This window comes from Choloepus didactylus, chromosome 3 (assembly GCF_015220235.1).
Source record: "Choloepus didactylus isolate mChoDid1 chromosome 3, mChoDid1.pri, whole genome shotgun sequence".
NCBI classification, from domain to species: Eukaryota; Metazoa; Chordata; class Mammalia; order Pilosa; family Megalonychidae; genus Choloepus; species Choloepus didactylus.
In genome coordinates this window covers 211502532-211528487 of record NC_051309.1, presented here as the reverse complement: position 1 = coordinate 211528487, position 25956 = coordinate 211502532, and the positions used below count along the sequence as shown (strand labels likewise).

General features: G+C 39.6%; 1 long non-coding RNA gene across 2 annotated transcripts in view; it reads left to right on the top strand.

Annotated features, from left to right (window-relative positions):
* The window catches only part of LOC119528969, a 61915-nt gene extending 57212 nt beyond the window's left edge, over positions 1–4703 (top strand). The window contains exons 2-3 of one of the 2 annotated variants that reach the window (XR_005215792.1): positions 2969–3031; positions 4670–4703. This is a non-coding gene — a long non-coding RNA (uncharacterized LOC119528969). The remainder of the gene's footprint in view (positions 1–2968; positions 3032–4669) is intronic. The other variant, XR_005215793.1, reaches the window with a different exon arrangement.
* The last annotated feature ends 21253 nt before the right edge of the window (positions 4704–25956 follow it).

The window sequence follows — 25956 nt, the reverse complement described above, 5'->3', positions numbered from 1 at the left end:
AGCTTCTCCAGAGTAAAACTGCTTTCAAGGGCCATCTCCAAAATGTCTCTGTAAGCTGAAGCTCCTCTCTCAGTTCCGGTGCATTCTTCAAAGTGTCCCTCTTGGCTGTAGCAAGCTCACTCCTTCTGTCTGAACTTATATAATGCTCCAATAAACTAATCAAGGCCCATGCTGAATGGGTGGGGCAACACCTCCATGGAAATTATCCAACCAAAGGTTTTGTCCACAGTTGATTGAATCACATCTCCATGGAAACACCCAAAGGACTCCAAAATCTAATCAACACTAATATGTCTGCCCACATAAGATTGCATCAAAGATAATGGTGTTTTCAGGGACATAAATACATCGAACTCGCACAATAAATAAGGATCTTCCTATTACCATCTTCTTAAGCCTTTAAAACTAGATTGGGTAGACCAGAAGTACATAAATTATAGAAAGAATGATTGAAGGACTAGAAGGTAACTGTAATTTTTCATTGTAAGCTTGTGATCTTGTGGCTCTAGAGTTGTTGGTGAGTTAATATTTTCAGGTCGAACATTTCTACAACAGTAATTTGCCTTTAAAGGAATAATAAAAAGGGTTTCTCCTCTTCTAACTATTGCTTCTAACGAAGATAGTTAGAAGCAAATTTAGAACATAAATGGTGTGCCAGTTTGAATGTATTGTGTCCCCCAAATGCCATTATCTTTGATGTAGTCTTGTAGGGCAGACATTTTGGTGCTGATTAGATTTGCTTGGAATGTGCCCCACCCAGCTGTGGGTGATGACTCTGATGAGATATTCCCATGGAGGCATGGCCCCACCCATTCAGGATGGACCTTGATCAGTGGAGCCATATAAATGAGCTGACTTAAAGAGAAGGAATTCAGTGCAGCTGTGAGTGACGTTTTGAAGAGGAGCAAGCTTGCTAGAGAGGAACGTCCTGGGAGAAAGCCATTTTTGAAACCAGAACTTTGGAGCAGACGCCAGCCACATGCCTTCCCAGCTAACAGAGGTTTTCCGGACGCTATTGGCCATCCTCCAGTGAAGGTACCCAATTACTGATGTGTTACCTTGGACACTTTATGGCCTTAAGACTGTAACTGTGTAGCCAAATAAACCCCCTTTTTATAAAAGCCAATCCATCTCTGGTGTTTTGCATTCCGCAGGATTAGCAAATTAGAACAAACGGTTAATTTGATCAAACTGATAAAAAATGAATTTTGAAGCCTAGATTCTCCCAAAGAAGTTTTTACATAAAGACCATGTTTTCACATTACAAGATACATAATAACTGATTCAGAGGCAAGAATACAAAAAGAAAAATACTTCTATTAAATTTTGAAATAAAACTGGCTTGCATTAGGAAAGCTACGTTAACAGACTAGTGTCTAATTTTGCAGAAGAACAAATTCTTGCTAAAAACGTTTCATAACTTATTTCCTGTTGTACTTAGCTTTGAAGATGAGTTTCTTTAAATAGTCATGCTGAAGTGATTCCACTGTCTGGTCTTGGTTATTAGTGTTAGAAGCAGCAGAGGAGTGTCAGACCAAGGCCTGGGGAAATGTACCTTATGAAGTTTGAGCACTTCTCTCCAACCATCTTGCTTCTTCCTTAGTCTGAGTTGCCTCATCTCTCCATGCATTATCTTAATAGCTTCTCAGTTGGTAACCTTGATTCCATCCTTGCCCTCTACATACTACACATCACCAGAGTGATCCTCCTCTGCTCAAAACCTTCCAATGGTTCCCAAGTTACCTTGGACCCAAAGCTCTTAAAATGGCCCACAAGATACTCCAGGGTATGTACTGCATTCCCTTCTCTGTCGGATCTTTTGTCCTTCTGCCCTCCATCCTTCCTGCTCCCTTTGTTGGAACATTTCTTCTGGTATCTACATGGTTAACTCTGGCTCACCTTCAAGTCTTGGCTCCAGTGTGATTTCCATGGTACCTCCCCTGACCTCTGTGCTTAAAACACAACCGAAATTTCCCCCTTCCTGCCCATGTCCTTCCACTCCCAAGACCGTCTCATCTGCTTTTTCCCCTGCTTTTTCCATAGCCCTTATCACTCTGTAACACACGACATAACTTACTGTTTACTGTCTTTGTCCCTGGACTAGAGTGTCATCTCCATGAGGACAGAGATTATTTGTTTTGTCTACTATGTATCCCAAGTTTCTAAAAGTGCCTCCATCATTGTGGGTACTAAAAATAATTTGATGAATGAATGAATTCTGTTATTAACGTGCCATTTCATTTTTTAAAATTATAGTAAAGAGATATACACAACATCTTGTGTTCTGCTATAGTTTTTTTTTTTTTTATCAAAATGGGAAAATCTTTTTTATTGCAAATATTTATTCTGCTGTCCTCATTTGTAAACCCATGTCATGGATTGAATTTTGTAACCCAATTTGGACATGTTGCTCATCTTCATCAGCGTTCTGGTGGATGTGGACGCATTTTAAATTGGGTTTCTTGAAGATCTCACTTCCCTTAAGGGGTGGGCCAATTGAACCAGGTTGGACTTTAATCCAGATTACCGGAGTCCTTTATAAGCAGAGATAAAGCTAGACATAGCTGGAGAAAGTCACATGATGAAGTGGGAAGTAAACAGAACCAGAGGAGAAAGGAGAAGACATCACTGTGTGACAGAAAAGCCAGGGACCAAGGATCACAGTCAGCCAGCCCCGGAATGCCACAGCCTTCGGGGAGAAAGCATTGCTTTACTGATGCCTTGATTTTGGCTTCTCCTAGCCTCAAAACCACAAGTCAATAAATTCCCCTTGTTTAAGCCAACCCCTTGTGTAGTGTTTGTTTTAGCAACTGGGAAACTAAGACAATCCATCATTGGTTATTTCTGAACTCAAGGTGAGCAAGTGTTGATGTTTTCATAATGCAAGTATGTGGATTTTACAGACATCACATTTGTAATCCAACCTTTGAATTGCTTTCACTTTTCTTTAATTTCTTTAATTCTACAGTGAGGACAGATGTTTATGAGAAGATGTTCTTTATGACCTGCAAAATTGTTTCTGTCTTTCTGGGTAAGATATTTATTTTTTAAATAAATATATTCATAATAACACAAAATCGTGCTATAAATAAGGTTTTTATTGTCCATGCTGTTGTTTTAGTTTTATTCCCTTTTTCTCAGATAAGTTTCCTTCTAGTTATTGGTTCCTGTGAGAATTTAATTTTAGGACTAAGGGCCTTTAGGCTATGTGATAACATTCTGGGATTGGTTTCACATGAGGTTTTATAGATCATTTGCATATGTATTCCAGAAGCCAAATTTTATGTCATATTCACAAATACTGTCACTTAGCTAAGAAATGTCATTTAGCTAAGAAATAAAACCATATAACTTCATTTCTTCTGTAAAACATTATCATTAGGAAATGCAAGGAATCTGTGTTCAGTATGGCATGATGACATCTTCCACTTCTGCAGGAGGTTTTGGGGTTACAATCTATCATAGGAAAGAGCAGTGAAGTCAAACGTAGCGTGGTTATAGTTTCTAACTACCTGAAAACGTTTACTTCTTAGATTGAGTTTCTCATAATACTGCAAACACTAGCATAATGCTAATCACCCTGGAGATAAGAAAATACTTATCTTAAATTAAGTGTATTTTATCCAGTAGATTTCTCTTCCTAGTTGTGATTGTCATTGACTCTTTTCCCAAGAGATAAGTATTTACTGAGGGCTCATACTGTTACAGGGGAAGTGGTTCCAGATCTAGGAAATTTGCATTTCCCTGGATTCTGAATTTTGAGGGGCTCCATGCCATGGTGGAGAGATGGCTGCTAGTAAAGGTTGGCTGTCTGCATATGAAATTCAGTTTATACCAGCTTAAACAAATCACTCGGCTTGGTCATTTTATCAGGCTGTTTATTGCTTGGCTGAGGCACTTCCTTGCTTTCTTCTTTGCTGGTCTTTATGTTCTAGAATGCATTAACCATAGATCATTCTTGATGTTCATTTTAAGCTGATATTTCACCAGTGTAAAATGGCTAGATTTGAGAAGGAACATAAAACTGACCCGGTTAGGGAAAAAAAACTTGGATTAAGAATCAGAAAACTGGGCATGATGGGTTGACTTTGTCAACATTACACTGGACTCTGAGGGTCTGAATTGTGCTTCAGGTAATGTTTCTGTTGATCTGCAAAATCTAACACTTGGCCCATTCCCTTTGCCCTCTAGGAGTGGGTTAAGCTGGAAACCCTGACTTGCATCAGCCTTTCTCATGGTTTCTCTCTCACTAAGCACATCCAACATCACATATCTCTCTCCAGAGGCCAGGTGTGATAACTACCCAGTCCCTGTCTGAGGAAGCTTGAGAAGGACTTCAAAATGCAACTAAATGCTATTCTACATAACTCTAAGTGGGATATGTATGCTGTGGACTCATTCAAGTTATAACTTCCATTAAATTAAAAGCCAGTACCTAATTCCTCATCATCAACCCAATTTTTCAGCTTATTGTGTGGTCACCTTATAATCAGTGTGAGGGGGTGTGGTGGTTTGAAACCGTAGGTACCCCTGAAAAGCACGTTCTTAAAGCAAATCCATTCCTGTGGATGTAAACCTATTGTAAGTAGGACCTTTTAATGATGTTACTTCCGTTAAGGCATGATCCAGGGTGAGTCTTAATCCTCTTACTGGATTCCTTTATAAACAGGCTGAATGCAGAGAGAGAGACAGACAGAGAGAGAGAAAGAAAGCCATGAAAGCAAGAAGTTGAAATCAATGAAACCCAGAAGAGAAGGGAGAGATCAGCAAATGCCGCCATGTGCCTTCCCATGTAGCAGAAGAACCGAAGGTCACCAGCTGCCAGTCTTCAGGAAGAAAGCATTGCTTTGATGATGCCTTGATTTGAACATTTTCCCAGACTCTAACCATAAGTAAATAAACTTCCATTATTCAGGCCGAACCATTTTCATGGTATATTGCTTTCAGCAGCCTAGGAAACTAAAATATGGGGTCACTATACTTGCTTACTTTCACCAAGGTTTCCACATTTTACCCAAATTCTAGCAATGCTTTCCCTCTAATTGGTCTTTCAGTGGGTTCGTTGGCTGATGTCCCAAGTTTTTTACTTAGAGTTTCTTTCTCACCTTCTGAGTCTTTTCCAAGAACTGGTACTTCTATTTTCTGCTGGTCCTCCCTGATAGCAGTTGCCCATCTTCTGGAACTTCCTTGGATTTCCTGGTTATCAGATATTGCCAGATCAACAAATCCACACTTGTGGATGTCTTTATCTCTGGATCCCAATCATAAGTGGTCTCATCTACATCATTAATTAAGGATCCATTATATGAAACATCTCTTTAAACTACCTGTCTTTTGAAATATTGGCATTAACCATGCCTAATACTAACCTTAAATGGCTGTGGGTGGAGCACTCCAGGGCTACAGAGCTGCGCGTCTCACCCTCCAGCTCAGATGCCCCATTGTCCCTCTCTACTGTGCACTCATGAGTCCCTGGGATTGGAGGAGGGTTCCCAGCACCTCCGTGTGGCACCCCTGCCTCTAGGCTGTACACACCACGGGCCTCCGCAGAGGAAGAGTGCACACTGTCACAAGCCCGCCGAATCCCAAATCTCCCCAAGGAGGCTCCCGGCCTCAGGGCTGTGAAAAGTTGTCTCCCAGGCAACTGCAAAGATGGCTGCATGGGGCATGGAAAGCTACCCCTCTCCGTGATCGTGTGCTTGCTCCAGCCACCAGTCCCTGGCATGCAGTTTCTTGGCCACGGTATGTGAAGGGTTATCTCCTGAGCCTAGTACTTTGCTCACAATTGCCAAGAGATGGAAACAACCTAAATGTCCTCCATCAGATGAGTGGATATACAAAATATGGTATGTACACACGATGGAATACTACGCAGCAGTAAAAAGGAATGAGGTTGTGAAACATATGACAACATGGATGCATACTGAAGACATAATGCTGAGTGAAATAAGCCAGACACAAAAGGAGAACTATTGTATGTGACCACTAATGTGAACTCTGTGAAAAATGTAAAATAAGTGCCTTATATTGTAGAATATGTGGGACCTAGAGATAGACAGCAGCTAGGGAAGGGGGAACGATAATCTAATAAGAACAGGTAAGATATTGAGGGTGATCTTAATGATATGAGGATGCTCAGGTGTGACTACAGTTTGCTAATTTTCTTTTGATATGGTAGGAATATATTGGAAGGAATGAAGTTATTTCAGGATATTTGTTTTTCCCATTGCTTTGCTTTATCTTGTTTGGAAATGTTTTATTATTTGATAAATAATTAAAAAAAAAAAAACCTTAAATGGCTGATACTGACACTGCCTAGAGTTGGGATTTTATCCAAAATACATATCTCATGTAAGTCATAACATAAAACATGTGCATAGTACTTTTCCTGATTTGGGGTACTCATATATTGTATGACATGTTGAAGATTAAAATTTTTCCAAAGTTAAATGACTTAGTGTGATTATTGAAATAGATTATTGGACTTTTCCAATTGCATTAATATAAGGCCCTTCTTTAGGAACATAGCCCAGGAATGTAAGTAGCTGCAGCTGTGACATACTTGGAGGTATTAGAGAAAGTTATGCATTATGATTTCTGGAAAAAATTACAGAAATTCCAGCACTGTAAAACAACTGAGTAATCAGTTTGTTGCTTCAGTAACTAAAATAGATCCAGAGGGCTATGGCTTTCTACACCCTTATAAACCAACATTCCCATCACCATCCACATACACATAGAAAATGATAAAATCATGTGGCGTACTGGAGAATTTGGACAAATGTGCACACGGCCCAAGATGACCAACCCAGGGACTCTGGTCATCCAAAGCCTTCCCCAGTCACCCCAAGGGCTAAGGGTGACAGTAGTTTGACACTCCTGTGATCTGGCTGTGCCACACCAGATGGGAAACTCTGCCATGCCTCTAGGACCAGGGATGAAATTACAATATTAATATTATACAACCCAGTGAAGCAGAAGTGGAAATTTAGAAACTCTCCAATGTATTTGATCAATGGAGATGTTAATTCCATTAATTCGAGTACAAATTTTACTTACAATTTGTACATATGTTCCAGAAAGTCTTCGTCAGTTAGCTAGGAGAATTGTGCCTAGGGGAAATGCCTTATTCCATTCCAATTGACCACTTAACACCAGATACTTAAAAAAGGAAAAGAGGTCGATTTTCTGGGTTAAGTGGAGAAAGGAGGTAAAAAAAGGGTGATTGGAGAAGAGGAAAATTATTCCACCTCCACTTATTTTCCTACCCCTGTACTAAATCAGGATACATTCATATTTTAGGCATTTATTCCTTGTGGAGGTAGATGTGTTAGAAATGAGTGGAACATTAGGGACCCCTTTTGGTTCATAGCTTGACTACAGCCAGGCCTCACTTTTGGTTGTTTATTCCAAAGAGGAACTCATAATGATCGAGTCATTTGAACTCATCTGAAGCAAACAAAATATACATCATTTCAGTACCACCCCTCTTACACTGCCCTGGCTATTAAAAGAAGGCCAGTGCCCCCTTATGAATCTCTCCCCGGAGGCTATTATATCAGAAGTAAATACTTAGCCCCCACAAGTTTATCTACTCCTAAGTTCACTCAGAGAAACCAGGGCTTAATTATCATAGCCCCCTTATTCAACCTCCTTAGTGAGACAAAGTTTAATTATACCACCACCAACAATGAAACACCACAGAACATTGGTGTGATCAGGTCTCAGTAACAGCAAGGAATGATAATACATTTTAAGCCACATCATATTTAATAGCTAAAAGTATTCACGGTAACACTGATTCCTCAGACAAAATAAATTACAATAATATTCAGGAGGAAGTATCTGGCAACCACTCTCCTTTCATTATCTCCCAAGATGAGATAATCTCCCAGGATTATTATACACAGCCTGACTCAAATAAATGTGGAAATGGCTAGAGCTTTATTTTGTCTTACTCCAGGAAGACAGAAGGACAGGCAGACACGTGGAAGAAAGAGCAAACACCTCCACTTCTGTATGGTGTGTGGGGACTCGCTTAGCTTCATTAGGGGAATAAAACCTCATAAAGGACCAAGAGAGAAATACAGTTCTTATAAAGTTCAAGAAAGGATAATAAAAGAGATTTTGTCTGAGATGCTCTTTGTTATTAGTAGTCAGAGAAATATCAATTAGAAAAATAATGAGAAACCATTTTTCACCCATCACGTTATAAATTATAATGTTTATAACATCCAGTGCCGATCAGGATGTGGTAAAACTGGTGCTTTGACAGGCTGTTGACATGAGTTTGAATTGCCAAGACATTTTGGAAAATAAATCTGGCAATATTTATTAATATTTAAAATGTGCTCATTGACCTAGAAATGTCACTAGGAAATAAAAGAATGGAACCATGAAGATATGTGTACAAGGCTGTTTAGTGAAGCCTACACATAGTTATTAAACATACACACACACACAGAAACTGAAAATGACCTATGTGTCTATAAAGAGAGATTAGTTGAGTAAGTTATGATATATACCTTATAAAATATAAGCTTCTGTTAAAAGTAATGAGTTTTATTTATATGTATTAATATGGAAGATTCTCCATGATGTACCGTCAAGTGAAAATAAATAGCATAGCAATATACAGAGTGTGATTCCATTTTTATTAAAAGAAAATCCTAAATTTGAGGATAATATGTTTATTTGCATGTGTTTGTGTAAGCCTAGAGAAAGGTGTAGACAAATCCACATGAAGGTGCCAACAAGTTCAGAGGAGCTGGAATTGCAAAGGGGGGGCAATATGGGAGAGATTGTCTGACTTTTTATGCAATCATGTAATATTGTCTGTCATTTTTTAAAATCTAATACAAAATTTAAAAATAAAAGAAAGAATAAAAATCAAATACATAATTTAATAGCCAAATTTAAAAGGCACGAAAGGTCTTAGTTCCACCTGAAGAATTGATTCCTGAATCATATTGTTATGACAAAGGACTAAACTGATGAGTACCACCTAAGGCCAGACTGATTCCCATCCCTCTAGTTTCTCCATGCTAGGATGGTGGGGGTAGTGCCATCCTATCCGCTTTCCAGTTCCCTGAATTAAACTAAACTGTATTCTGCTGGGAATGGTGAAAAAATCACTAGCTCAGAATGTACAGTTCTGATCAGCCAGTTTATCCCTCTGGGGCTCAGTCCTCTCAAGTGTGAAATGGGGGTTGAGTCAGACAATCTCCATCTTTGTAGCTCTAGAACTCTAGGCCTATTCCTCACTCATCCCTCCTGGAGGTTTCTTGGACTCACATCCCTGGAATTCCTATCCACAAAGTCCCTGCTGTCACCTTTTGGTTGACTTGATGACTCTTCAACAGCTGTCAGCAAAGTCCAGCATTTCCTCCTTTTAGTCTAAGGCAGTGTTCTGGTTTGCTAATGCTGCCGGAATGCAAAGCACCAGAAATGGACTGGTTTTTTTAGAAAGGGGGTATATTTGGTTACACAGTTACAGTCTTAAGGCCATAAAGTGTCCATTAACAAAGGGTACCTTCACTGGAGAAAGACCATTCACATCCGGAAAACCTCTATTAGCTGGGAAGGCACATGGCTGGCATCTGCTTGCTCCAAGGTCAAAATGGCATTCTCCAAAATGTCTGTATCAGCTTCCAACCGCCATCTTCAAAATGTCTGTCTCAGCTCAAGCTTGCTATGAGCTCCTTCTGTCTGAGCTTATATAGTGCTCCAGTAAACTAAACAAGGCCCATGCTGAATGGGTGGGGCCACACCTCCATGGAAATTATCCAATGAGTCATCACCTACAGTTGGGTGGGTCACATCTCCATGGACACTGAACCAATAGATTCCAACCCAATCCACACTAATACATCTGCCCCCACAAGAATGCATTAAAGAATATGGCTTTTTCTGGGGGACATAAATATACAAACTGGCACAGGCAGTGTTTTAGTTTCCTGGGCTGCTCAAGCAAGTACCATGCAATGGGTTGACTTAAACAATGGGGATTTATTTGCTCCCAGTGTTGAGGCTAAAAGAAAGTCCAAATCAAGGTGTCATCAAGGTGATGTTTTCTTCCTGAAGACTGTGGTGTTCTGGGGATGGCTGCTGACGATCCTTGGACTTTAGTTTGTCACATGGCAATGCACATGGCGGCATCTCTTGGTCTCTCCCTTCTCTTCCGGGTTCCATTGATTTCAGCTTCTGGCTGCTCCCTGTGTCTGAATTTCATTCTGCTTATAAAGGACTCCAGTATTAAGATTAAGACCCATCCTGATAGAGTATCTTCTTCCAATGTTATCTAGAGCCGTTTTCTAATATTCATTTATTATTAGAAGGAGGGGTCGGGTTGTTCCTCCTATTGCTAAGAAATAGACTAAGAAACCAAATTTAATGCTTTAGAATTAATTGGAGTTTCCAATTTTCTGATTAAGTGCAATCATAGAAAGAATGGCCATTTTAAAAACCGTTCGCCAACCCACCATGTTGTCTCATAAAGAAAGACAGATTTATAAACAGAAGCCAAGTTGAATCCTGGTAATACTTGTGGATGAAAAAATGTAAAAGTTACCTTCTTTATATGTTATCCTAAATTGTAGAGAATGAAGAAAAAATTAAATGAATAACACTTGAGCTGAAAATGAGGCTTTATTTGGTCAATTTATATCCTCTGCACAGATTGGGAGAGATCACCCTGCTTCTGACTTACCACCAGCCTTTACATTCGAGGTATGTCTGAAATTCCACAATGAAAATCAAATTCCTTCATCTGTCAAGGGGAAAGTAAAATTGATGGAACAGCTTATTGGACACCCCTTGGGGCAGGCAGTACATTACCATCTCATTCCAAATTCCAAATAGGGCTGTGAGAAGCATGCGCTTGACTTTATCACCCGCTTCTTCTCTAGCCTTTCTCTCCCCTACTTGCCCTCCATCCTTTGCATCTTCCATTCCTGTTTAGTCTTTTATTTTAGCTAATAGTCAAGGTGGGTAGAAATTTCCTGGAGTTGTAACTCATATATAGAGATATACACATTTTAATAATGGCTGTCAAAAATCAAAAGATCTTTTACTTTTATTACCTTTATTGCCAAAATAATAAATAATGATATTTCAGTCATCAGAGAGAAACCAGTGAGAAATGGAGCTGGGGCAATGCCCATCCCCCACACCTTCAATCACCCCATTAACTATAGAAAAAGCTGCCTTTGGTGTGATTCTCAAAGAACTAGAGCCAGGCAAGGGCACATGTTTGAAACTATTACAAGCTATACACCACAGAAGTAGAAACAATTAGATTGGATATGTAGGGACAGAATGGAGGATTTAAAAAATGGGAATGATGAAAGAAGAATCATGAAGGCCTTTCTCAAAGGTTCCCCACTACCTAATCCTGTGCTTTCCACTTAGTCCCTAATACAAGTCTGTCTTGTTAGAACAAGTATGAGATGCTGATGGAGTTAATCTTGGCCTAGACAATGTGGGACACTATTTATTTTCAGCCTCTGATTCTTTTAGTGTGATTCAGCCTATTTGTTTCCCTCCTTTGGCTTCAAATTAGGAAGCAGATGTTTAACCCTGTTTCTTGAGCTAGTAATCTGTATAATTAAGACTTCTGAAAGAATATTGGAAGGAGTACAACCAAGTTCTTGGATAAAATTATATCTGTACGTGGGAAATGTATTTCCTTCTGATTCCTTTAATTATAATCTTGTGCGTCTATAACATTTGTTTGGCATTTAAGCTTTCACAACAAAAGCTTCACTGGGAAAAAAAAAATGCTGAGATTCTTGAATGACTTCTTTCAAAATAATCTTTTATATTTAGGTACATATATGCAACCAGTGAATTTTTATGAACTGTTTCCAAGTAGTTAAATGTATAAAACAGACTAAACTAGGCAATGCCTTGGCTCAGTTGCATGAACAATTAAACCCTGTAATTTCAGTGTCATAATACAATGACAGTTTCACACAAAGTCAGGTAGACCAGTTGGCTCTCTTCCATTTTGAGGCTGTTCTATGTGGAGCAAGGGGCCTCTAAGGTCACTGTGGAATGGGACGAGAGAGTAGATGGTGTGTGTGGGATCTTTTATGGAAAACGACTGAGGTGACTTACTTTACTTTTCCCCAGACTCTACTGCGAAGACCTACAGTCCAACCTAACTACAAGGGAAGTTGGGGGATATAGAAGAGTAGATAGATATGTGTTAAGAACAAGTTTCTACATTACATTAAGAGTGTTTAAAATAAATCCTCATGGTAGAAGCACAAGAGAGGAAAATTACTATTTTAGTAGTGTACCTTTTCAGTTTGTTCAATATTGCTTTAATACATATATCAGAATCCACTAAGTATACTGAAAGTACTGATTCTTACTTAGAGCACATAGAATACTCATAATTGAGTAACTAGGTGTAGAGCAGGCAGGAAAGATGGATTCAGTTTATAATGAAGTGAAAATTATGTGTGACCCCTCTGAAGGGAGACACCAAAGGGAAATAAGCAGCAGGGCTGGAGTATGAAAGAGAGAATATTCAGGCAGGAGTTATTTCTAGAAGGGCCAAAAGTGGCTAGATTTCCAGTTCAGAAATGTTCCTTTCCACATTGATCTTTTTCTTATTCTTATTTCTTAGGATTGATATTTCCTTTTCCATTTCTCTGCTTTCCCTACTTCTCCTAATTGTTCAAAATAAAAAGTTCTTGAAAATTTAATCTAAGAAAGTAGAGGCAGAAAATTAGACAGGCCAATATTGCCCCGTATTTTTTTTTTTTATAAAGGAAAAGGTAATACATCAAAGACTGCAGAAAATTAATCCTGAGGTCCATCCATACTGAATAAAATAGGGTCCCTTTCCTCAAATAGCTTACAGTCTGGTGGGAGGAGGTAGACTGTAACTATCCTATAGTATGACATGAGGCATAAAGACTCTGTATACCCAGGAGCTCAGAGCACAGGCGAGTATATCTGCTTAGAGATTCAGAAGTTTGGGTGGGAGCAGTCATGGAGGTGACATTTGAGTGTGTCTTGAAAACTGAGACACATGTATAAAGTCAGAGGGAACTGGAGTAACATGACTTTGTCTAGAAGGGTGCGCCAAATTGGATGTGGGAAAATGACAGAAGACAGTGGTGGAGATGAAGGCTTGGACCAGACTTTTCAAGCCCTAAATTAAGATATTTGAACATTATCAGAAAATGGTGGAAGACATCACAGGTTTTATATTAAGGAAGTAGAATTAAATGGATCAGAAGTTTCCCAGGCTGGTGTTTGTAGAAGAGTCCTTGACCAATATCTGTGGTCAGCATGGTTTAAGAAACACCTCATATTGTATATCCTTCTTGGATACTTATAAGAACACTAATGAGAGCGGAATATACACTTTGAGATTACCTGAAATAAAGAGACATGTTGTTTTTGTTTAACTCATATTTTCAATTATAGTTAAGTGACTCTATTAGTTTTCTATTGCTGCATAGCAAATTACTATAAGCTTAGGGGCTTAAAAAAAGAACTTATTTGTTAGCTTATAGTTCTGCAGTTCAGCCGTCTGGTACAACATGACTGCGTTTTTTGTTCAGGCGAAAAGCAAGGCATTAGTTAGTGAGACTGAGTTCTCAGGTGAAAGCTCTGGGGAAATACTCTACTTCCAAGTGCATTCTCATTTTTGGCAGAATTCAGTTCTTTGTAGTTGCAGAATTGAAGTCCTTGTTTCCTTGTTGGCTATCAGCCAGGGAATGCTTTCCGTCTCTAGAGACTGCATTCCGGTCCATTCCATGTGAAGCCCACAAACAATTCACAATAGGGACGTTTGCTTTTCTTCTAGGCCATTCAGAACAAATCTCCCTGACTCCTCTTCTTTGACCAGCCGGATAAAACACTCTACTATCAAACTCTCTACTGATTAAATCAGTCCCACCATAAGGAGATGATCTCCCCATCTTAAGGTCAACTGATTTGGAAAATCTCTTCATAGCAGTAAGTAGTTTAGCAGTTGAATAAGCAGGGGCCAGAAATCTTGGAATCTGTCTTAGAATTCTGCCTACCACAGTAAGCAACTTTTTTTTCCATGAAAAGAAAAAGAATGTTCCATGGCAGCCAAGTTTGGGAAAAGCTGGGTTGCTGTTACAGAAAGAACACTCTGGAAAGAGGACTGGAAGTGAGAGGAATGGAAGTATAGAAATCAGGTAAAAGGCTTGTTGTGGTCATCAAAACAAGAGACAATGAGCATTTATACTAAATATATTTGGAAATAGAATTAGCATAACTTGAGCAAATAGATAAAATAGGAAATAGAAACCTTTAAGTTTTTAGCCCAAAATATTGAGTGATGGTATCAAACACTGGGACAGGAAGTGGATTTGACAAGGAAGAGATAATGACTTTGGTTTTCAATATGTTGAGATTGAGATTTGGGAATATAGATGGATAGAGAAAAGTTTGAAACTATGAAGAATGTACTCTGTAAAAATATCAGGACCAATGATATCCTTTTGGAAGTCATCTCAGTGGATAAGATTTGCTAACATGGCTGAAGAGACAAGAATGGAATAGCACTGGGGATGGAGTGAACAACACAAGTTGAAATACAAATAATCTCAAGTTAAATACATAAAATCTTTATTTGGTAGGAGAATTCTACAGTTAAATTCATCTGAATATTAACAAAGCAAAATATCCCATAATATCCTCACAGATGGATGAAAGTATCACAGGGGCATTGAGAGTTGCATAACTATTTGTATTTCAAAGAGTGATGATTAATAACTTGATATCAAAGGAGTCAGTGGAAAAGAGCACTGTCCCTTCAGTCAGTGTTGATTCTGGGGACTTCTAATAAAAATGAGGTTATGTGCTAGATTAAAAGACACACACACACACTCATACACACATACATTTGTTGAATATGTGAATAACTAGTTGTATGACCTGGAGCCAGTCAACCTACTTTTGAAGTTCTCCATTTCACATCAATATGAATGTTGACTTTCATCTCTAAAATTCTATGATTAAAATCTGCTGGTGGAAGACATCCTAGAAGGCCACAGTATGCCATGCCCTTACCAAAAGTAGTTCCCAAATGCCTAGGTCCCTACCTGAGAGTCTATAAAAGATTCACTCATTAAGTTTTAAATTGTGCCTTGAAGGTCTTCACCTTTCTGTATATACCTTATATTGCATAAAATGGAAGGGACTGAGACTCTGGAACTGTAATCCATAACAATTTTTGAAATTACCTATATAACTGCTTGTTGATGCTGTACACCGAGAGTTGACACCTTCCTGTATGTATGTTATATTTTACAGTAATGGAAATGGCTGAAGTTGTGCAACTGTGACCCATGACATTCTTTGAAATTTGCTCTCTAACACCTTCTGAAAGCGTACTTTGAAAGTTATCACTGTTATGTATGTATGTTAAAGTTCACAATTAAAAAAAAATGCAGGTGAATGGGGTGCCCTCTTACAAAGCACCACGTAGTTCTAATCTCTGTTCTGCTCTAACACTTTTATCTATGACTTGGTTGAGTATCTATTTATCAGTTATGTAGTTGAAACAAATGTGAGAGACAAAGCTAAGTGACAGATGGCAAAAATTAATATTAAATTGTTGGTAGGAATCTGGAAATGAAAACACAAATAAAGAGCCAATACCTTGGCTAAATGAAGATTGCTGTTGAAACTTAGAATATATTTTTTCAATAAAGACACTATCAAAGATTGTAATATGGTGTCCAGAAGAAGCTCAAAGTCCTATGTGGTCAGTCCTGAGCTGTGCGTTACCCCAACTCATGTCCAATGGGGCAAGCATTCAGTGCTGAGTGGGAACACAGCCTTCTCTACCTGCTGCTCTCCACCCTGTTTTGTTCCATGTTCTCAAATCACTTACTATTCTGTTTCTTTACACATCCTGCCTCTCAAACCAAAATTTTCTTCTATAGATGCTCTCAACTGGACACTGTTTTAAAGCACTTCATTATTTAAAAAAAAATTAATTACCATGCTAATACAGTAGAGTTACATCTTCACATTGGGGGTCTAAAGTTGACATGTCAAGGAAAAAGCCTCTATAGTCAAAACTGCCATTGAAAATCCTGTAAGAAGATACCACATTGAAAACCAACATACGGTCTCTTTGCAAGTCCAGCACAGTTATTCCTCCATTGTTGGAACAGATTGTTGTTTCTTCAGTTAGGCACCAGATGACATGCTTGGCTTGCGTGCAGGGGCCATATTGTACCAAAAAATGCATCTCTTAAAACACAAGTCTCACACTGAGCACAGCCAGAGGCTCATTCTATGTGCAACTTGGTTTCCAATTCCCACATCTTACTAGCTCTTAAACAGATAGTCACTGAGTAAGACATAACTGGAACAGCTTGAAATCTCTTTCTGTGTGTGTCTTTTTCTCTAAAATGTACTCCTAAAGGGATTGCACTGTACAGGTAGGAGATTAAAGAAAGATGGCAGATTGAGCAACCTACCCCTCTGTCTAAATCCCTAAAAATGATATTAAGTACATATTTTAAACCGTACCAGAAAACAAGACAGTATGCTCTCAATTGAACAGAAATTATGAAGAGACTAGAGATGGGGCAATTGGTGCAGCGATGTTCATAGCACTGTAATTCACAATAGCCAAAAGGGGGAAGCAACCCAAAATGTCCATTGGCAGATAAATGGATAAACAAAATGTAGTACATATATGCAATGGGATATTACTCAGCCTTAAAAAGGGACAAAGTACTGATACATGCCACTATGTGGCTGAACCTTGAACCATGTTGACTGAAACCAGCTGTACTCTAAAGGACAGACACTGTATGATTCCACTTATATGAAATAGCTGGAGTATGCAAACACATAGAGACAGAAAGTAGAGTACAGATTACCAAAGGCGGAGGTTGGGGGTGGGGTGGAATGGTGAGTTAATACATAATGGATTGTGGTGGTTTGAAGCTGTATGTACCCTAGAAAAACATGTTCCTAAATCTAATCCATTACTGTGGGTGTGAACCCTTTGTAAGTAGGACCTTTTGATGAAGCTACTTCAGTTAAGGTGTGGCCCAGTCCAAACAGTGTGGGTCTTAATCCTATTACTGGAGTCTTTTATAAGCAGAATTAAATTCAAACAGACAGAAAAAAAAAAAAAGCCACAGGAAGCAAGAAGCTGAACATCAACAGAACCCAGAAGAGAAGAGAGAGACCAGGACACGCTGCCATGTGACAAGCTAAGGACCAAAGATCACCAGCAGCTAGCAACAGAATGCCACAGTCTTTGGAAAGAAAATATCGTCTTGATGGTACCTTGATTTGGACTTTTTCCCTGCCTCAAACCTTGAGCAAATAAATTCCCATTTTTCAGCCCAACCCATTTCATGATATTTGCTTGAGCAGCCTAGGAAACTAAAGCATAGGTATAGGTTTCCTGTTTGGGGGGATGGGGAAGTTCTGGTAAGGGATAGTGATGAAGGTAGCACAACATTGTACATGTGATCAATTCCCCTAAATGGAATACTTGGGAGTGGTTGAGATGGGAAAGTTTATGTTGCATATGTTTCCACAACTAAAGAGCCAATGACAATTAAATGCAATACATGATCCTGGACTGGATCTAATAATGGAGGGAAAAAGGCCCAAAAGGGTATTATTGGGACATATGAAAAAGATTGAAGTATATACTGAAAGCTTTATACCAATGTTAAAGTTCTTCAACTTTATAACTGTACTTAAGGTGGTAACATAAGTGAATATCTTTATTATTATGAAATGTACATAGAAGTATTATGTGTTCAAGGAGCATGACGTATAAACCTACTCTTAAATGTTTAAAAACTGACAGATAGATGGGTGGATGAATAGAATAATACAGAAAATGTGGCAAAATGTCAAAATTGGTGGATCTGTGTATCTGGGGGATAGAGGTATTTTGGAGTTCTCTGTATGGATTTTGTAATATTTTCACAATCTCCTGTAAGTTTGAAATTATTTCAAAATGAAAAGTTTAAGGAAAAAAAATTGAGATGGGATGACTTGATTGAAGCCCAAAACGTAAGAGAGTGCTGCAGTGTAAATTGGGCTTTTATGTGCCCTGAGCTCCTGGTTGCATATTGGAAAGCTGGAGGGAACCCTGGGGTAAACAGCTGATAATGGCTGAGTACAGCAAAAATAGCATCCAGGTCAATAAATCCCTTCTCCTCTTCCACTCATGCCAAGCAGAGGCCTGCAGAATCATCTGTCCTCATGTCCAGAAGTCCAGCCACTGGCAGTCAGGTCCAAGCAGTACGTGGTATCTCTCCCTGACAACCTTTACAGGCAGGCTATGATTATAAAAAATAATAAACTCACTGACTAGGCAAAAAAAAAAAAACAAAATCAATAATTGTCAAACATTTAGGACAAGCTTATACAATGAAAGAGAAACAAACAACATTTTTTTACCCAAATATTTCGCAATTTTTTAAATTGATAATGTATATTGATGAAAATGTGGAGAAATAAGTATTTTCTTACAGTACTGGTGGGAGTAAAATCAATACAGACATTTTTATGGACCATTTAGCAGGATTTTTTTAATGTAAATGGCACATACTCTTTGGGGGGGGATCAAATTACTTTATTTAAAGGAATGGTACGAATGAAAGAACTTGATGGGTGTTGACGCAATGTATAGAAGAGGTAAAGGTTCACCAACATGCGTGGGCTGCCTTGGTGATGTGGAAGTCACTCCTGTAGCTCTCCTCATCACCATTTCCCAAGGAGTGCTTGTTAAAGAGATACCCTGCCAAGCCAGATTCCAGTCTTGTGCAAGTTTCTTAGCCTTGTTTTGTAGTCTTGTTTCATAGTCACCCTATTCTTTGATGGATTTTTACCTGTTCATTCTGGTAAAGAGTCTCAATGAAGTCACACAAGTAGGAGTCGTTTTTGACAGTGACCAGTTTGTGCCGTTCCAGTAGTGACTGCTTCATTCTTTTTTCCAAGTCGTAACACATACTCCGTTGCATTCAGCCCGCTCTCTGAGTCATTACTCAGAGAAACCATCTCTCTGGTTTCTTGAAATCCTGAAAAGAAGATTCAGCCACCTTGTTGGTTCTGCAACTTCCTAAGTTTCTCAGCATGTTCCCTCTCTCCATAAGACTGTAAAGAATGTATCTGGCAGAGTTCTTCAAAGCCACATCATCACAGTCAAAGTAGTAAGATATGGACAGATAGAGGTAAGAGGCATAGGGTCCAGTTGGTTTTGGCACCTGATGGTGGCCTTGGAGTCCCGATTGTAGTTCTGGGGTAGCTGCAAGGGGACAAGGTCATCATGAGAGTGGCTGAGGAGAGAGGTTGCCTGAGGCCGCAAGGTGCTGCGGCAGGGGTGGGGTCTGGCGGGCATGGTGAGAGGGTGGGAGTGGAGGTGGGGGGCAGGGGATTGGCTCTGAGCAGCCAGCGGAGAGGGGCAGGAGCACCGGGTTCCCTTCAAGCACTGTTGAAGCAGGAAACCACCATGACTCCCTGCACAGAAAGGCGGCCTGGAAGAAACACACTGTTTTAACCCAGCAAACCCACTTCTTGATATCCATCCAGGAGAAATTCTTACACATGTGCATAAAGAATGCTGCACAAGAAGGCTCATTGCAGCATTATTTGTAATTGCAAAGAAAAAGAAAACAAAAACAAAACAACCTAAATGTCCATTGATAGGACAATGGTTTGGATAAATTAAGGTACATCTCTCCTATGGAATGTTATGTAACAGATAAAAAGAAAGAGGCTATATGTACAGACATGGAAAGTTCTCTAAAGATGTAAAGTGACGTTAAAAATGCAAATTGATCCCACTTACCCTAAAAACTTAATGTTTGTTTATGTGATTGCAGAGGTGATTTCTGGAGTGGAAGCTGGGATGGGAGGGGTGATCAAGAGGTACTTTGTTACATGTGTCATTTGAATTTTTCTGTCAGGAGAATATATTCCTGAATTATCTGTGAATTCCCTTCCAAAAAGTTCCCAAGTGAAAACAAAGGAATGAATGCTTGCTGTAAAATTCAATCCAGAAATATAGAAAGGAAAGTCTTCCCCTCAGCCTTCTTCCAATGCAGCTTGTAGTGGAGTCCCATAGACTACTTTCTATACATATGCAGACATAGACACATACTACAGGGTCTTCATAGACTTTATCTTCCAAACTGGGACACTTTAAAAAGTGAAAGGGGACACTAGTAATAATTACACCTGGACAGCAGGCATTCTGCATCTATACATTCTTGTGTTTCTCCTACATAAATGAGATCACACTATTCTTATTGACCATTTTTCCTTGTCAGCTTTGCCTCTTGGACATCCTTCCTTCTTAGAACAGATCTTCCTTCCAACGCCCTTTCTGATGGCTGCCTAATATTTCATGGTGTAGATGCACTGCCATTTATTTAAACAATCTGTTATTGATGAGAATAACCTATTAAAATCATTCAAACAAATTCTTTGGTATTCATTAAAATAATACCTGCACATGGTAAAGGGAAAAAAATCAAGCCATTTATGAGCTTCTACAATGGAGATCTAAAGTCTTCTCATCTAGTTCCTTTCCCCTGAAGTAACCTTTTTACCAGTTTCTATATGATAGTGTGCTTCTGGTAGTTAATTTCATAATTTAAAATGATATATCCATTTATTGACTTCTTGGACTAAAACAGTTAGTGTCTACTTTAATCCCTACCAGGAAAGATGAGAAATATAATTCACTTGTACTTCCTCCCACAACCTCTTCCTGCCTCCAATGCCTGATTATATTGAGAAATCAAGGTGATTGGGATTAAGTCTCATTGATGTATGAGGGACTATAGACTCCCAGAACTGTCTGCCTTTAAAATGTGTTCATGCAAATTAATCTTCCACCAATCGAAGGGTGAGAAAAATCAAGTCTGTTTATCCACTTACAGAGAGTATGGGGAAGGGCGAGAAAAGACTCTCCCAAAATTTCCACCATTGTCTCTGTAGTTGTCACTGCTAATACACAGCTATAGGCAGCTTACCTGCTTTCACTGAGGCCAGTTTACTGAAATCAAAGCCTGAAAACACTACTGGCATTTCCTCTTTCCCCAGAGGTGGGTCGGGCCTAGTACAAAAACCTATCAGGGAAGGAGGGTGACTCAGGCCCTATGTCTGCCACCATAATTAGATTTAGAAGTGAATAATTGGATTAAAGGGATTAGAGATATTTTCAGTTGCCTTGATTTAATCTCCTCTATTAACTTAATAGAAACCTGGGTCAGAGGAAGCAACTATGTCATGCACTAATGAAAAAAATTGTATCAAAACAGCACGGCTATGACCCAGCCGAATACACACAGCTCCCAGTACAGTCTTCTGTTCTGTTCCTTCCTGCAGAAGAAAGGAAGCAAGGAGGGAGGGAGGGAGGAAAGGAAGGAAAGGAAAGGAAACAAAGAAAAACTCAGCTCAATTAAGAGGATTACTTAACCAGGAGCTATTGATTTATATAGTTAAAATCATGCTTAATTCAGCCCTTTAGTGAAAGTGGACTGTAATATAATATCCTAGAAGTTTTATGTCCCTTGATTATTCTGACTCTGTGGCTGGGGGGCCTGTTTATACATGAGGAGTTTGGTTGATGGCCTGAAACGCATGTTGTCTGGGCTGAGAGTTTCCTTATTGAGAACACTGCCGTTAGACAGCGTCTGTTGGTCTGAAACCTTCAGGCCCTGGGCTCAGGAAGGAGCATTTTAAATTGGAAAGGTAACGTTTAGGAGCTGGGTATGTAGCCCTGAGGTGGGGCTAGCCATGTTTAGAATCTCCTGAAGCAGTTTCTGAGGACCTCTTATTTTCCTGGGATAAGACAAAAAAGATAGGGGAGGGGGGTGGAGGGAGTGGTCTGAGTATTCTTACTTAAAGAGCTTCTGCTTGTCTCTGGGATGTTAAGACCTAAATGCAAGATCTTATACTAAAGTAGTAAATGATCCAAATTCTGTATCTTTTAAGTATTCAATTTTTTCATTCTTTAATATTTGTTGAGCTCTTTCTACTGTGTGCATGACGTATGCTGGGCATTATGGAGGCTAGAAAAATGAATAAGGAAGAGACCCTCATGTCCAAAGGGAGGGTGGGAAACAGAACTGAAGTACAAGGAAGGGAACAACACTTGGGCAGAGAGATACTGAGTGATGGCTGAATATCACTTAGCAAGTTGAAAGTTCCAGATTGGAACTCTAAGAGCTAAGTGCAGCTTTTAAATATTATGTCAGCATTTGATTGTTAATGGAGTGTTTTTCCAGATCTTGGGGCTGAAGAGAAGGTTGAATAGAGAGGTTAATTTTAAATCCATTCCAGTGTCTGGATTACATGTACCAAATCCTGCCCAAGTAGTGCCAATCTCTAATCAATAGTTAACTTCCATCTCAGTTGGCAGTTGCCTCAAATGTCATTAACTAAGGGCTGGGTGATGAAGGCTTCAAGGAAGATTCTGACCCTACGGCTAAATTCCTCCAATGAACTGTTTCCGTTTCAAAGATCTTCATAGACAGATGAGATAAATGCATTTTAATATGTGTTGGCTAGAAATCATTTGACAAAAACATCTCTGTGAAATTCCTGGAACCAAAACACCAAGAGACTTAAATATTTTACTGCTATCAGGTTGGAAGGCTCTTGGAACATTGAGTTTAAGCTAAAACATTAAGTTTAAGCTTTTCAATCTTTTAACTATCAGGTGGGAACTGACTGATAAGGACTGTGAAATGGAAATGAAAATATGCTTTTTAGATCTTCTTTATTGGGCTTTGATCCAGCAGCATTTTCCCTTATGCCTGGCTCCCAAAGCAACCAGCATAAATAATCAGAACCCAGTTGTGAGTCCTTAACAACCAACGTATATGGAACCCAGATATGGCCTGTTGGTGTGCATGGAGGGCAAAGAATACCAGGATGAGTAGACACCAAGACTGGACATTTGGAAATGGTTTCCAGTTGTGAGCTACTGCCAGTTTTCTGAGATTGTTCCTAAAACATAAAAAGATAAAATCGTAGATGACAGCAGTTGAAATCTGAAAGTAAGGAAGATGGCAATCAGAAAGAAGGGGACACCAAAGATGTCAACCCACTCCAACATGGGTTGTCAACAGAAGCATGACTCACACGGCACTGGATGGAACAACATTTTACTCATGTATTAGGGTTCTCTAGGGAAACAGAATCAACAAGAGATATCTATAAATACAAGATTTATAAAAGTGTCTCATGCAACTATGGGGATGCACAAGTCCAAATTCCGTAGGGCAGGTAGCAGACTGGCAACTCTAATGAAGATGTTCAACAAACTCCTCAGGCAGTGAACTGGCCACTTTGATGAACGTGTTTGATGAACTCCTCAGGAAACGAACTGGCAACTTCAATGAACTCCTCAGGAAATGCTTCGCTGGTTAGCTAAAGAAGAAGTGGAGGTCCTCTCTGTCTAGCTTAAAAGTCTTCAACTGATTGGATTAAATCCAGCTGATTGAATTCTCTCCTTGTGGAAGACACAACCTTAGTTGAATATAACCAGTTACAGCTGCAGCCAATTGACTGACGATGTAATAAACCAGCCCTCCAGTTTATTAACCAGCCACAAATGTCCTTGCAGTAATGGTTAGGCCAGTGCTTGCTTAACCAGACCCCTGGGCACCATCACATGGCCAAGTTGACACATGAACCTAACCATCACAACTCACATAGAGAAGAGACAGAATAAAGTCAGCTTCACTAGTGACCATCAGTTCCCCATAGCCAGTGGATCTCAATCCATGGCCAATGCAGGGAGATGTACTTCTGTGTGTGTGTGTGTGTGTGTGTGTGTGTGTGTGTGTGTGTGCGCGCACCCGCTGTTGTGGAGGAACCCAGCTCCCACCAAGCGAGATACCATAAAACAAGCTCACCTTAGTCAGACTATGTCCAGTGAGTATTTACATATGCTCAGGACAATAGGGGAAAGAATGTACCAGCAGTCCTTTTATCTACTAGGAGACTGTGTTTTATCTCACCAGGGGACATATATGGTTGAAGCACACTGAGCACAGGATGTATTTGTGGGTCCCATGGAAAGGCAGAAGGCTACTCTAGGACTGTTCTCTCACACAGAAAAGAAGAGGAACTGGTTTTTATTGTTCACATACTGCGTGTCATATACCATGCCTGGCACATCACATTTGGTATCTTATTTAATCCTCCAAACACTCCCAAAACTAGACAGTATTACTAACTTGTTTTGTGATCCAAGCAAGATGTTTTTGTCCTTTATCGCCCCTTAAGCATCATCTAAAGTACATGGATTCTGATCACCTAAGAGTCTGGTGGGCTGATCTTTACATGTGCATGGAAGTATGCTGGGCATTATGGGGGTAGAAGTATTGTAGCGATGAGTTTGGAAATGCTAGAGAGTCAGGGGGAAATTTTTGAAAGGATAACAGAGGTGGAGAACTGAAACTGGGGTGAAAGAAGACTTGCCTATGTGAGGAGCAACCCAAAGGAAGGTAGGCAAGAGGCTGGCCATTGAGGAAAGACACCAGGAGGGAAAGAAACATCTATAGAATCAGAACATGCAATTTATTTGCTAAATGTTTAGAATAGGCACCAATTCCTTTATTCCCCCCGCCCACCCACCCAATACACAAAAAACTGTTTCAATGATATCTACAGTGGATTTGCTTTGTGAACAAATGTTAAGTCTTGCTTGTAAGAGGGCAGGGAATAGGACAAGAGGCTTCCAAGGCTAGAGCGCCAGGGAGGAGCTGCTTTTGAGCTTCACAGAGTTGGAGTAACTGAGACTCCAAGAGTTTTAGTGAATTCCTCAAGATCTCATAGCCAGGAAGGGGAGCAGGATTTGAAACCAGATCTATATTGATCCCAGAGTCCATTTTTCTTTTGTCAACACCAACAGTTTACAAAGATAGCCCCTGGGCCAGCACCAGCAGCAGCACCTGGGAACTTGCTAGAAATACAAATTCTCCGCACACACACCCCTCTCCCCAAACCTACTGAATCAAAAACCCTGGTGCCAGCAACCCATATTTTAAGAAGCACTCCAGGGGATTCTGATTCTCACTCAAGTGTGAGAACCACTGTTCTATAGTATAGACTCTGGACCATGCTGTCTCCTGGAGGGACTTAGGAATTACCAAGTTCAGCCCCTTCACTTTACAAATAGAAAAGCTAAAATTCAGAAAAGTGCACTAACTTTTCCAAGGTTGTACAGCTGGTTGTAAAATAAATAAATAAATAAAATGACTGAAATGGAAACTCAGACTCGTTTAAGTTTTATTCCAGTTAACTTTCCACATTCTTGTGGAAGATCTCCAAAAAACTCAGTGTCACCGAGTGTTCTGATTTGCCAAGGCTGCCGGAACGCAATAAACCAGAAATGCATTGGCTTTTAACAGTGGAAATTTATTAAATTACAAGCCACAATTCTAAGGCTGTGAAAATGTTCAAATGAAGGCATCAACAAGAGGATACCTTTTCTAAAGACAGGCTGCTGGCATACAGGATTCACATGGGAAGGCATATGGAGTCGTCCGATGGCCCTTCTCCCCCCAGCTCTGGTTTCAAAATGGCTTTCTCCCAGGGACGTTTTCTCTCTTATTTTCTCTGAGCTCTCTACAAAATGTTTCTGCCCTTTATCCTTTCATAAAGGACTCCAACACGAGGATTAAGACCATTAAAATCCATTGAACTAGTTTGCATTCTGAATAGATCCTTTTTCCAGGCATGACTTTGTAATATAATGCATGCATTGGTCATTTGGAAAATATTGGTTCACCATGATATGCTGATCTTCCAAATGTTGACACATTTTGTTATACAAAGTGAAAAAAGCTTGCCAGCTTCCCAGTGCTTAAAGACTTTTCTGATGACATCGGTGATGGGTGGGGTCACATCTCCATGGAAACAACCTAATCAAAAGGTCTGTACCCACAGGAATGG